Genomic DNA, 13553 nt, shown 5'->3' on the forward strand with positions numbered 1-13553 from the left:
CCCCCCCGCCTGCCGCGGTGCATATGTATTTCTCGGGTTGTGCTCCCGGTTGCGGCAGTGCGCTCGATGGGTCTGCGCCATTTTTTGTTGTTGTTAGTGTCATTACACTCATTGATGCACCGACGATGAAGGCAAGGCAGCAAACTTCCTGTTTTTGTTTTTTTTTTTTAATTTTATTCCAATACAGTCGATACAGAAAGATTCGTTTTGATCAGCAACAGTTTATGTGGATGGAAAATGGTTTTTTAGGTTTTAGGAGCTGCACCAAAATTTATTGGTAAAGCATACCTATATACATATGTACATATGTATGTAGAGATACATGTGCATGTAGTAGGAACTTTAATCCCGGGATCCCGGTATTTTTAAGTCCCGAAAATCCCGGCATTATTTGCCAAGCACCCCGTTCTTTTCGGGATTTGTAATTTGCACTGGTGGCAATAATAGAAACGCCTTATGTTGACCAGTTTTGGTTATAACGCTTTTGTTAATTTAATATTTAATATATTTTATAAAATTTAATGGGATGTGCCACGCCCCCTTTTATAAACTCATTCATATATACCTTATTATAAGCACCTACCATAGATATGTCTGTATACCAAATTTAAAGTTCATGTGACTTATGGTTTCGAAGTTATAGCTGATACAAAATTCTACGCCTACGGGTTGTGCCACGCCCCCTTTTATAAACTCATTCATATACACCCTACTATAAAACTGCATGCCAAAAATTTTACTTAAAAGGTGTGAAATTTTTGGGGGATTTTGGTAAAAATTTTTTAAGTTTTATAATTTTTGTACAAAGTTTGAAGTATAGATTTATATGGTGCATGTTAAGATTGGTTTTCACTATGTCATATTTTGATGTCAAGATTTGGCTACATATTTTGACACATCTTTATCTCCTTTATCCATACCTTTACCAATGATATTATGGGCCAATAACTGACAGATAGCCGATTTCGCAGTGCATGTACACGACTAAAGGCCTATCCTGATCTAAATCAATCTATAAACCGCTTTTTGATCCCATTTGACAATTTATTTGACGACAAATGCCACTGAATTTGACATAGTTTAGCCTTTAAATAATGCGCTAAACTTTTATAAAACATGTAAGAAAGTCTAAGTTCGGGATATACACATGTAACCATAAGTGGGCGTGGCTACGCCTATTTTCCAAAAATTCATAATACTCTTATTTTTCGTCTAAAAATTATTGTAAATATCAATTTTGAGCGAATAATCTTCAGTAGTTACTAAAATATCTCAGTTTTCGTATTTCTGAAAATTACCGTTATATGGGAGGTAGGCGTGGTTATTGTCCGATATTAAGATATCTCAATTTTTACTCGAGTTATCGTGTGCACAGACGGACGGGCGGACAGACAATCGCCGCTTAATCGATTTCTCTTTTCATTCTGTTCATTTGCGTATACATTTGTCTATATCTATCTCAATTCGTTTTGCCTGTTACAAATAACCGTTATGTGAACAAAGTTATAATACCCTTCTGCACAAGTGAGCTCGGGTATAAAAATGTTAACCATCGAATAAACAAAAGTAATACATAGCTAAAACCGATCAAAATAAGTTTCTTTTATTTTTTCTTGTATTTTGAAAATGCTGAATAAAAAGTATGAAACGTTCTTCAGAACTTTTTTAAATGTTGCACAAAGTTTGAAGCTTGGATTTATATAGTTTTCGTTGTACTAGAATGACCCGAAGTTATTTTTATTAAAATCGCAAAACATTTCAAGTAGAAGGACAGACGAGAGAGACTCTTTTCCTATATATCCTTCCAACTGCGTAGCTGGAGTTGGAGTGATGAGGGTTATTTTTTTTTTTTTGAAGTGCGGCCGAGGGAAAGGTGTTCTGCGCAAAAGTACTATGGCCCCTGATCTAGTTTAGCCTAGGTAAAACTAGTTTGTCCTAAGATCGGGTTCGGCCGGTAACATATACATCACTTTTCGATAGCCCTGATAATTTCTGAGAAGTTAATTAATCATTTCTGACAACTCTCTTGTTTTCGACGCAAACACTATACCTACTCAGGTGCACGGAACTGTTCAGTTGTTTATGACCTTCCTTATGTAAAACTGGTGTATCGGAGAGGTATAGATTTTTCGAGATGCGCCGCTAATTGAAAAGCTCGAGTTATTTCATCTTTTTTATCGAGAATTGCCAAAGTTTCATTATGCCATCCTGTTACGATGATTGCCAAATCGCCTGAGAAGCCTTGTCCATTCAGTTTATATAAAACTATAGTCTTCAAAAGGGGACTCCCTATCAGGTAACCCCCTTGCGGTGGTAATTGATTCTGTCGTCCATCCTAACACCTTAGGTAGATAAATTGAAGAGGTGAGCACCGCGACCTAGTGGCTATATTGTGTCCTAACGCCATACCGCCGTTGTAGCATGGTAACACCCATTGATTGGTGCTAATTGGGCTCAAACCACTGCTCTACAAGGCATTTTTTTTTATCAAGCAAAATTCTTCAGCCGTTCCGACTTTTGTGAAGACCTCTTGTCAATCTGGGTATGGGTATTTTGTTTTTAGAGTTATGACAGGACTGGGACTACATGAATAACTATCTGCTGAAGAAGTCAAATATGTAGACATATAAGTGGACCTCTCTGGAACTACCTGACATGGGCAATAAACCAGCCGCTGGACCCAGTGGGCTGCCGAACTAATTTAAATTGAAATTTATGTACTAACTATGACATTTTCTTCAAGTATTCAATTCGCCTACGTTATTGAAACCAATGTTCATTAGTCATATTTTTTTTAATAGATTTTAAAAATTCCTCCGTCATCAATTATGATTTTACAACAAGTATTGCCTTTAAATAAATTTATTTATAAAAGTTCCTGTAAGCATTTTCTAAAAGATTTCATAATTTTTAGAGCAGCAGACATTTTGTGCATGTGTACCAATTTGCTATATACCTAACTGTATATGCACATGTATGTATGTATGTATGAAATAACTGTATATAAAAATATCTATTCTAATCGCTAGTGCCAGATACATACACACTAAATGTAGGTGCACATGTACATATATAAAATGCGTCTCTTTTCGAAGAAATAAATTGTCTTTTACAACAACACATATTTATTTTTTCATACACGAAAGGTACCAACAAAAACGTTCAGCATTTATTGCGAACACCGAAAACATATGGCACACAGTTAGCTGAGGCAGAGCGATCGGCGGAAGGGTGTTTGGTATTTTAGAAGAAACTAATAAAATCAAAAATAAAAAAGAAAAATATGGCAACGAAAAAATCGCGAAATTTTCGTAAGTTTTGAGATTCGAAAATGTGATGATGCTGGAAACAGCGATTTTAAAGAGCTTTTGCAAAAAAAAAAAAAAATGCAGAGACAAATGACTACAGTTACCCCTTGGCTGTCGAGAACTCCAAAGATCCAGTCAGGCACTAACTGCACTTGACTTTGTCTGTGTAAGAAAATATGCACATATATTGAACGCTTTTCAATAAATTTTGCAGACGAGGTGCTGGATTTATTTCAGCTGTTTCTATGAATATTCCGCTACCAGTTGCGTCAGGCCAAATCAATGCTCTCTAATTTTGCTGTGTACTTTGCTTTCCCTGTTTTTTTTTTTATTTCGAAATGAAATATGCACCTACATTAGAGTGGTCCAAAAACAGCAAAGTCGCAATTTTCTATACCGAAAAATTATACTCCTATTATTTTCATTATGAAATCAAAAATTATTTAGGGAGTGCTCAAAGCGCCCAAAGTTTTCCATGTATTTTATATGGGAAAAAAACAATGTTTCTTAGAAATGGTATAGAATTCTTGAAGATCAATATTTTTCGATCCGAAAACTCTGGTTTTCTTCAGGAGACTTCCAATATTAATATCCAATTGTTTATTTAACCATTTTTTAATAGTAAAGATTTTTTTATTGGTCCACTATTGCATGTTACCATGAAAAAATGGTCAAAGAAACAGTTGGGTATTATTGTTGGGAATCTTTTTTCGAAAAATATTGATTTTCAAGAATTCTATACCATTTCTATGAAAAGTTGTTTTTCCCCATATTAAATAACTTTGAGCGCATTGAGCACTCCCTAAATATTTTTTGATTTCAAGATAAAATATAGGGGTATATCTTTTTTTGGTATAGAACAATCCTAGGGGTGGCGGCATTAAAATTCCGACTTTACTTTTTCACATGCAGTTTTGGACCACCCTAACCTACATACAGTATTTTTTTTTTTAGATTTTCACATCTACTTTTCTTTAGAAAACAGCGGTATTTTGGTTGGCCATTTGACAAAGACGTCGGAGAAGAGCGGCGACATTCTTGCATCGTTCGGTCGGCCATTCGCGGACAATAGCAGCGATGACGCTGGCGACAGTCAATCCAAAAATAGATCAACGATCAGCGACCGCAAGTTTTTCGGTTTTGCTTTTTTTTTGTCATCGTCTTCGTTGCTTTGGTTGGCCACAGTATCTAGGATCACTATTTCCTCAACTTCTAAGCAGATTTTCTTTCCACGAATGTTTGCTCGATTTTGATTTTTTTCCATTCATTGCCTTCCATTTCCTTTTTGTTTTCGTTTGCTCAATAAACTTTGGCAACTGAAGCAACAGTGCAAATGCCAAAATAAATTCAATCTGCCTGTCTATGGTATAGAATTTTATGGTTCCATGTACGCATTGCCGGTCTCAGCCTCAACCTCAGTCTCAACCTCACACCCAGCCCCGGCCACCCCCGGCAGTTCTCTCGCAATCGCTGTTGGGTTCCCGCATTTTGCCACTATTTCGGTTTGGTGGCAGTTTTTCTCGCCTTTTGGCTAATGGCTTGCTTTGGTGTGGAGCCCATTCGGTGTCGTTGGATTTCGTTGGGTGCGGTTGTGTTGCGCTGTGTTGTTGTGTGTTGGGATGCCGCCGGCGCGCAACTCAATTAGTGGCTGCTATTTTTAAATGGCAACCATCAGCGCTGCACTCCACTCGCCGCTTCAGTCGTCAGTCGTTGCGCCAAAACACGCTCATATACATATGTATGTACATATGTATATGTAGATGCATATGACATGTGCTTTGGAGAGCTTACATGTGTGTAGATGTGTATAAGTTGATGCCCACCGGGGTGCCACCCGATCGGCATTTTATTGGCAGCTAATTTCGTCAACTTGCTTGTTGCACATTGAACTTCTTCTGCAGCAGCGCGCCGCCATTACTCTATCCACTGTTGTTGTTGCTGCTGTTTATGATGTTGATAGCGGTTGTTGTTTGCCATTTTTCAACCGGCGCTGACTGCCAATTTCGTTACATCGAAATTGATTTTCACTGCCGATTTTATAGCGAACACTTTTGTCTGTCTCTCTGCCAATTTAAGTGCCAAGCAGGAAAATAATAAAAAAAAGAGATAAAGTTGTAAACCAAACGCGGAAAGCGTGATATTTACAGGTGTGTATATACATACATATGCACATACATATTCGCCGACACCTCCTCGGCCAGGTCTTTTACGTTCGTTCAACTGCGCCACAAGCGGAAAACGCAAACGTTTTTCACTCTTCATTTGCTTTCGGTTGCTTTTTACTTTTGTTGATTTATAAGCGGAAAAGTGGCTGATGTGTTACTGATAAATACCGAAAAATTCTGTACATCGCTGATTGCAATGCAAATCAACAATTTTTCTCTGTCGTTTGTTTCCGAAATACATATTGCCGAAGAAATCGGCCAGCATCTGAAGTAGCGACGCTATTTGTGTCAGCCTCCGTTGTCGATTGCGTCTGTCATATCGCCATTTTAGGTTAAACGAGAAATGTTAGAATCAAAATATGTACATACCTACATACATACATATATATGTAAGTACCGTGTGCCAAAATCCGCATCGCATGAAGCTAAGTAAGCATTGATCTCTCTCAGGAACGAAGGTGCAGTTTCTTTATCCTGGCAGGAGCTAACTGCAAATGAGGAAAGCTCCTTGCAAACGCTCCAGCTTCTCGTGCTGCCGAGGTCATTTGCACCCGATTTAATGAATAATTTGAGGTGAAAAACCTCGTTTCCTATCAATGGGCCGATGTCACTAAAATACTTTAACGAGAGAGTTTTCTATCAAAACCCTTGCAAAAAAACTTGTCGCTGCCAGAAAACATTAGTCGAACGCAAACAAATGAGGAAGGAATCTAATTGCCATTAAATAGGACCAGGATCAGAAAGCTTTAGTACGTTCTCCTAGATTAGATGATGCATAGTATCTAAAAACCTACTCTTAAGGAGCGCTGCTTCGTTTTTTGCATAGGCCGTTGATTCTCCAACAGGTCCCAGAATAAGTGTAAAGTGAAGTGTATGAAGAGCTCATAGCTCAAAGATAGACAAAGGAGCTGGTACTGGTCTCTTTTCAGAGGAGATTCAGATCAGGTATCATATCGCCAGCCTGACGACTTCAATATCTTTCACGCTAAGATCTTTGCCATAACGATGATTGCTTGTCTAATACCGAATAGTAAGGCTGTATGAGGAAAAATCACTACAAATATTCGTTGAGAGCCAAGTGGCATCTAAAGCGTTAGGACCCAAAGCAGTGGAAGGCAAGTATTATACGGCAATATGTCTTCGGTTTTCTTAAATTTGGTGAAACTAAGGGAACGAAAAACTAAAGAGATGGCTACTGCACAAGAAGAATGAGAGACTAGAGGAATTTCCTTTTAGACCTTTTTATTTCTTTCAGTGTAGCCTACCAGGGTCCACTTAAATATGTATTTCAATAATAACGCGATAGATACATAGCTATTAGTTCTGCGGCCGACAGAGGCGGGATTCATTTAGTCCACACTTTCATTACCAAATTACTGAAATATTAACCTGGTTGTCTGAGCAATGATCACACGAATAGTTGGAACTTTTACCAAACTTCACCAAACATTTAAGATTATTTGAGGTTTTTAATAAATTAGTTTTTTCATTCACTTGGCTCATTAAAATTGAATCATCAGTCAATTCATCAATTTCATGACTTGCCAAATAAAGCTAAATATAAGTATAGTGCAACTTCACTCAGCCGTAGCGCCACTTCTCACAATTATCAAAAGTTCTCAGAATGTATGATTCTAGCTTCTAGAAGAGTGTATGGCCAATATAAAGAAACACTTGTTTGCAATATATGTATAAACAATAACAACAAAAAGCAACACTGATTGTTGATCGGACACACTCCACTGAGCAGAGGAGGAGCCGAGCATCGGAGCTGCTGAAAATATGAATTGCCCTAAAGGGAAAAACCCAAAAATGTAAATGCAGTAACTTTCAAATCAGACACACAATGAATGAAGTGCGGAGAGTTAAGGGGGCGGGGGGGGGGGAGAGCCAAAAAAAAAAACGATTGCACTATGAACGTAGTAGATTTCAAGATAGAATGCAACAAACTCAATTGTCTTCTAGATTTAGCGCAGCAAAAGTGCTTGAATTCGCATTCGCAATGCAGTGATGAGCAGCAAATCGCGCAACTAAAAGAAAAGAAAAACTTTAACATACATACAGTATTGGCCATAGCTATAGCACCCCCATTTCAAAGTGTTAGATTTTTTTTTTTAGTATTTACGCAGTTTTATAGCCCATTCAGTTTTAAACTGATAATGTGCAAGTTTCAAGTGGCCAAAAATTACCGTTGATTTTTTAGATTATTTTTGTCGCATTTGCCTCCATATGACGAATAAACACAATTGATTTTTATATGGAGGAAACCCCTTCGGCGAAAAAACTTCTAAGAAATCAACGGCAATTTTTAGCCAGTTGAAACTTACACATTGCCTGACTAAAATTGAATGGGCTATAAAGCTGTGTACTCATAAAAATTCGAACACTACTGAGAAAAAATTTGGGTAAAAATTTTTTGAACTTTTTGTAGTCTATTAAAAAGTTTTAAACTTGGGTTTACATATATAAGCTTTGTTAGAGAATGAACTGTATTTTAATTGAAAATTCCTAAATATAAATAAATAAACATGAGTGGCAAACAATATCACTTTGAAATGGCGGCGCTATTGTATTGGCCAATACTGTATGTACGTATGTTTGTAAGCATAAATGTAACTATTTACACATGGCTGAGTTCCCGGCAAATAGGGCCACGATTTTAATACATACATACATATTTCACTGATATGCATATGTATGAACACACACACACATTTGCATATTTATGTACATACGTATGTGCAGGACTTTTTATTAAACTTTGTAGAGATCAACGCAAGAATCGCGCTCTGCTCGTGTGTAGGTGATGCTTTTTTTTTTTGTTGTTGTCCCCCAAAAATAATTTGTAAATAAAAATGTATGTATGTACATATGTGTGGTGGTTATGAATGCATACCCCTAGCCATGGGTGTTGGTTGGCCAACAAAACAGCAAATGGCCGGCGTAGTGCGATTTAAAAATAGCGTCACAAGCGAACACAGTCAGAGTTGGACACTCTAAAAAGTTAGTGTGGTCGGTAAAACAAATAAATATTTAAATGCATAAATAAATTGATGAGGAAGAATAAATAAATAAATTCTCAAAATGCAGCGCCAAACATCTTTGTTTTCTCTATTTCTCAGCTTTCGAGTACATCATAATCAGCTAAACTTAATTCAATTTCTACTTAGCGACTTATGTAAATACACTCTCACACACATGTTTACTTACCCACATATTTACTCGTACGTAGTAGGAATGCCCCCAATGGTGCAATATGATGCACTTCACTACCTGCTATTTTTATAATAATTCAGTTCAACATTTTGTGCGTATCACTTTTATTAGCTCATAATTTGCAGTGCATTGAAAATTGTTACATATTTTGATTTTAGTTGTTATTGTTTTGTTTTTTTTCCCCCAGTATGTTGCATCACTATTCGTCAATTTTGATGAGCTCAGTGATGTGATGTGGTTCGATTCGATTCGATTGGTTTCCGAGCCTATGTACGTATGTATGTTGGTACATACATATGGTCATCATACATATTTACATATGTACATATATGTATGTATTTACTCTCATATATACAATGCCAATAAATTGTTATGGTTTTTCAATTGAATTAGCAAATAGCAAGCTGAACTAATGTTCGAGTTTTGTTTATTCGTTGGATTATTCGCGCGGTTGACTGGATGGGTGACTGACTGGTTGGCGAGCTGATGGACTGGCTAGTTTGCTGGCTGAGTGGGTAGTAATGTAGCTGTTGCCCATTTGTTGGAACGACTGGCGTATGATCAATTGAGTGGAAAATCGTGCATTGGAAAATCAATCGAAATAAAAAAAAATGTGTTTTATTACTCTTTATTCGAACACACTCTGCCGAACAAAAGTAACATTGCGTTATGCAAACTTTTTCCATACAAAAAAAATTGTCGAACATACTTTGTATGGAAGAAACTGCGTGAAAAAAATTGCCAAAAAACAACTTCAAGCTGGCTTATGCTAAAATTGAATAGGCTATAAAAGTGCATACATACTTAGAATTTTTCTAAGAAATCTGTTTAGAACGATGATTGCCCAACGCTGGCAGAACTCCGTTCCTGCGCTGAGCAGTCCTGGTTTAGAACGTTGCAAATTTATTGAATTTTTCTGAGTTTTGCACAAAGTTTAGAGATTTTATTTTTATGTTTTTTTGTTGTAGTAAGAACTATATTTTTATAAAAAATTTGCGGTAAGAAATTGTAATAAAAAGCTTTGCATACTTTGCGAAAAATTCTCTGTGTCAATACTTTTGTCCATGAGTGTACAGTGTGTGTCGTTTAAAGACTAAAAATTTTGAAAATGGTTAAGATTCTATGTCAACTAGGGATGTAAGCGAAACATCGACATTCGGTGCATCGTTTTTTCCAATAACACTGGATCATGAATGTTAGTTTGGTTTTTGTTCTCCAGACGCCACAATCCAGTTTCAATGTAGAATTGCTCGGTGATTCCGAAAATCAGGTTAATTTTTTTTTCTATGGAAACGTTTTCGGGATATTTGCAATTTGCCGTTATTTAGCTTAAAGCAAAAATTGGTTCCATTTAATCACGTATATCTTCCGAACCAATTTAAAAATCTTAATATGAAATACGGCAAATAAAAGCTAATGAAATTCTCCATAAACCATATATACATCACTTTCCGATTGGTCTGATAGTTTCGGACTAATTAATCATTCCAGTTTTTTTTTTTGTTTTAATGAAAAAATTAAAAAAAATCAAACTTAAACACCGAGCAATTCTACATAGGAATTGGATAGTGGCATCCATAGAACATTTTGTTGTAAACCAGTGTAATCAATGTTCAAGGTATCGTTTTTTTAGTCCTTAAGTATGGACATAGTTTTTGGTACCACTAGCGTGGATATGGGGTCTCACAGACTCCTAAATCTGCGGGAAAATTTTACATAAATTCTTAATTCAATTGAAAAGCAAAGATTATGAAGATGATGAATAGGTTTGGAATAAAAGAATTTACATGGCATTTTCAGTCTTCTTCGACATGAGTTCCTGAGGTCTGGGTGTGGCCCCTCATCAATGCTTAAACTTCAATCAAAAATCGATGTACTTATCGATGCAGGGATGCAAATCACTTATCAAAATAAATAAAGCACCAATTGTTTTTTATTTTATTCCAATTTTTATTCTATGTTTTCTATTTCGTTTTGCTTTGCTCTCTATGTACATATATTATTTTATCTTATTTTGATTTTTATTTATTTTAACTTCCTTCTTTTCGTGGCAAAATGATTCTTTTTTCCTCCACTGGGCTGCTCCACGCAAACCTCACAATACCACGCATTTACGGTCGGTGACACAATACCGCAATGGCAGCAACTAGCATAAAAACTAGCATTTTTTTTCATAACATCAATTGCCATATTGCGAGTTGCGATATCACTTGTGGGCGTTTTCGCTTTCCAAAAACAGATACGCAACCGATTGTTGGAAAGTCGAAGACATCTGTTGTCATCTATGAGTCTAATAAACGACAACTGGCACAAGAGGGCAACAACAACAACCAGTCAGTCAGCCAGTCTGCAAGTCAGCCAACCACCATTGCTGCTCTGCTTCTTCTCCGACTTCTTCCACTGCGTTCCAATCAATGCACTGTGGGCCTCAGAGAGTTGAAAATTGTATTGCCATCAAGTATTTTGACAAAAAAACTGTATCTCCTTTCATAATTTTCGTAAGATACTCGTATAAGATAAATTCCATCAGCGTTGATTCGACGCCGTCAGGGTGTAAGCTCGGTTTAAATAAACGGCGACGAATTCTAGCTCTATTCAACTCTCATCATCTCCGATAATAACAAATGTCCGTCGGCACACCACTCTTCCCACGCGCCCTACACCAACCACCTGCACCCGCTTCACGGCAGCTGTCTCAGCTGCTAGCGCTCACTTCACTTCAAATCAACGCCGCTAGGCAGACAAGCAGATTTGTGCTATTGTACAACAATTGATTTTTATTAATTTGATTTTGCTTTTATAAGCAGATTTTTATTTCGCTATTTGCTAGGCTACCTACCGCTTCCCCGCCAACTTTTTCTCCATCTTCGAGAGCAAGTGTGTGCGCCGCCGACTCCCACTGCAAACTCCCACAAGTAAAGCCGCACGCACCGATTTTTACGTACATATGTATGTATGTATGCATGTGCGCCGTTATTCAAGTTATGAGAGCATCTGTATGTATGCATGCTATATATGTACATATATTTAAATTTTAAAAGGTGTGGTTTCCATTGCAAATGTATGTATGTATGTATGTATGTATGTATGTCGTCGACTTGATTCGTCAAGTGCAATATTATTATAGCAACTTGAAATTCGAGTTAATTTATCCAACCGCATGCAATATATGTACGTACATATGTATGTATATGTATGTATTTACATACATGCAGAACGACAAGTGTTCCCGACCAGTCTGCAAGCCTGCGTGAGTTGGCGGCTTCAGCTCAGCGGAGGAGTGGTTGTGGTTGGCAGCGAAGTAGAACTTTGTTCACCAGTCATTGTTTGCCACTTTAACGCATTTTTTCAACTGCACCACTGTGTGTGTAGTTACTTATTTAGCTATCACTCAGTTGAAGCGCAAATCTGCCGCGCAAGAATAATAGAAATTAAACTATAAAAAAAACTCTGTTGTTGCGTTATCAATGTTCCACTACACTTGAAAACACACAGTCTCGCGAGTGTTGATGCTGTTTGCGTGGAAGTTCAAGTGCAAATGCATTGTATTCATATATTTGCTCATTCAAAAGTACTTACATACATTTGTACATACCTATACACACATTTAGATAGTGGCGGCAGACATAATTTACTTTTTTGTTTAATTTTTCAACTAAAGTTACATTTTTTTCCATTTAATATTAAACGGCTTTTGAGTTTATTCATAAAATATATTTTAATTCTAAAACAATCGAATACTTGGATTTAACTACATACATACATACGTACACATGTATATGAAATTAATTTATTCACAAATTTAAAAAAGGGTGCGTTAGCAATTGCATATAAAAAAGCTCATTTACACTTATGGTGATTTCATTTCTACCAAAAAATGTTGCCCTTGCACGGTGCAAAAGGTGTTTGATGTTATCTACACTTAACCCTTTGAAAATGCATGTTTTACTTTCTTGTCAATCTTCTTGTCCAGATCACGCATTTCATCATATTATCGTTTTAAGCAAACATCTGATTTTTTGTGGTATTCTTGGAAGCAGATGATACTGGCTTTAACCAAGTGTCGAATGCCACACGTTTTCCTAATGACAACAAAATTTTTTACAACATTGCTCTCCTGAAAAAATACTCATTTTCCATGGTACAATAATTTTCAGGTATTGTCTCTCCAGAGCGCAGTTCATTGTTGAATTTTTTACTTTTTTTGGCTTCTTTGCTTTGGGTTTTCGCCCAATTTAATTTTTATAAATTTTCAAAAGATATTCAATCGCTTGTTTTGTATGGAAAAAGGTTTCACATGAAAATGCATTTTAACAATTTAGATTTTTTGTGAGAAAAAATTAAATATATTTTACATTTTCGAGACCAAATAATTTGAAAATAAATGAAATTAACTGCTCTACTGATACCTTACCTGTTCAATGTATTTTGCAAGTACCTACTCAATAAAAACAATATAAAATATTCGCCGACTTTCAGTTTTACCTGTAAAACTTGAAATTAAATTTTTTTTTATTGTCTGAGTATGAAAATTCGACATGATCTTTTATGTATATGTATTTACACTTTGATATGTTTGTAGTTTTGTTCATTGCCGGAACAATAAATTAAATTAACACGGCCTCTGCTGGGGCAATCAAATGAAGTGTGCCTACAGCAACACGTGCTGTGAAAGAAATGTAAAAAAAATACACTTATGTACATACATACATAACTACTTCAATGTACATATGTACATACATACATACATTTTCATACACTATATTTACGCAGTTGTGTCTGTTTGTACGCATAAACAAGTTTTTGTTTTTTTTTTACCAGCCAAAGAAAAAAGCCACAAAATAGGCAACAAGGTCAATTAAAT

At 36.3% G+C, this 13553-nt stretch overlaps 2 protein-coding genes and 1 long non-coding RNA gene across 6 annotated transcripts in view; 1 reads left to right on the forward strand and 2 right to left on the reverse strand.

The window, feature by feature from the left end:
• The window catches only part of LOC118743434 (amphiphysin), a 150181-nt gene that overhangs the window by 85697 nt on the left and 50931 nt on the right, over positions 1-13553 (forward strand). The gene's annotated exons all lie outside the window — the stretch shown is intronic.
• The window catches only part of LOC118743437 (rhythmically expressed gene 5 protein-like), a 243331-nt gene that overhangs the window by 45651 nt on the left and 184127 nt on the right, over positions 1-13553 (reverse strand). The window lies entirely within an intron of this gene.
• LOC118743443 lies at positions 10737-11630 on the reverse strand. The gene is made up of 2 exons (XR_004993466.1): positions 11529-11630; positions 10737-11445 (listed from the first exon to the last, which is right to left on the reverse strand). It is a non-coding gene; the product is annotated as an uncharacterized LOC118743443 (long non-coding RNA).

The sequence above is a fragment of the Rhagoletis pomonella genome, unplaced genomic scaffold (genome assembly GCF_013731165.1).
Source record: "Rhagoletis pomonella isolate Grant_MI unplaced genomic scaffold, Rhpom_1.0 Rhpom_scaffold_00007, whole genome shotgun sequence".
Taxonomy (NCBI): Eukaryota; Metazoa; Arthropoda; class Insecta; order Diptera; family Tephritidae; genus Rhagoletis; species Rhagoletis pomonella.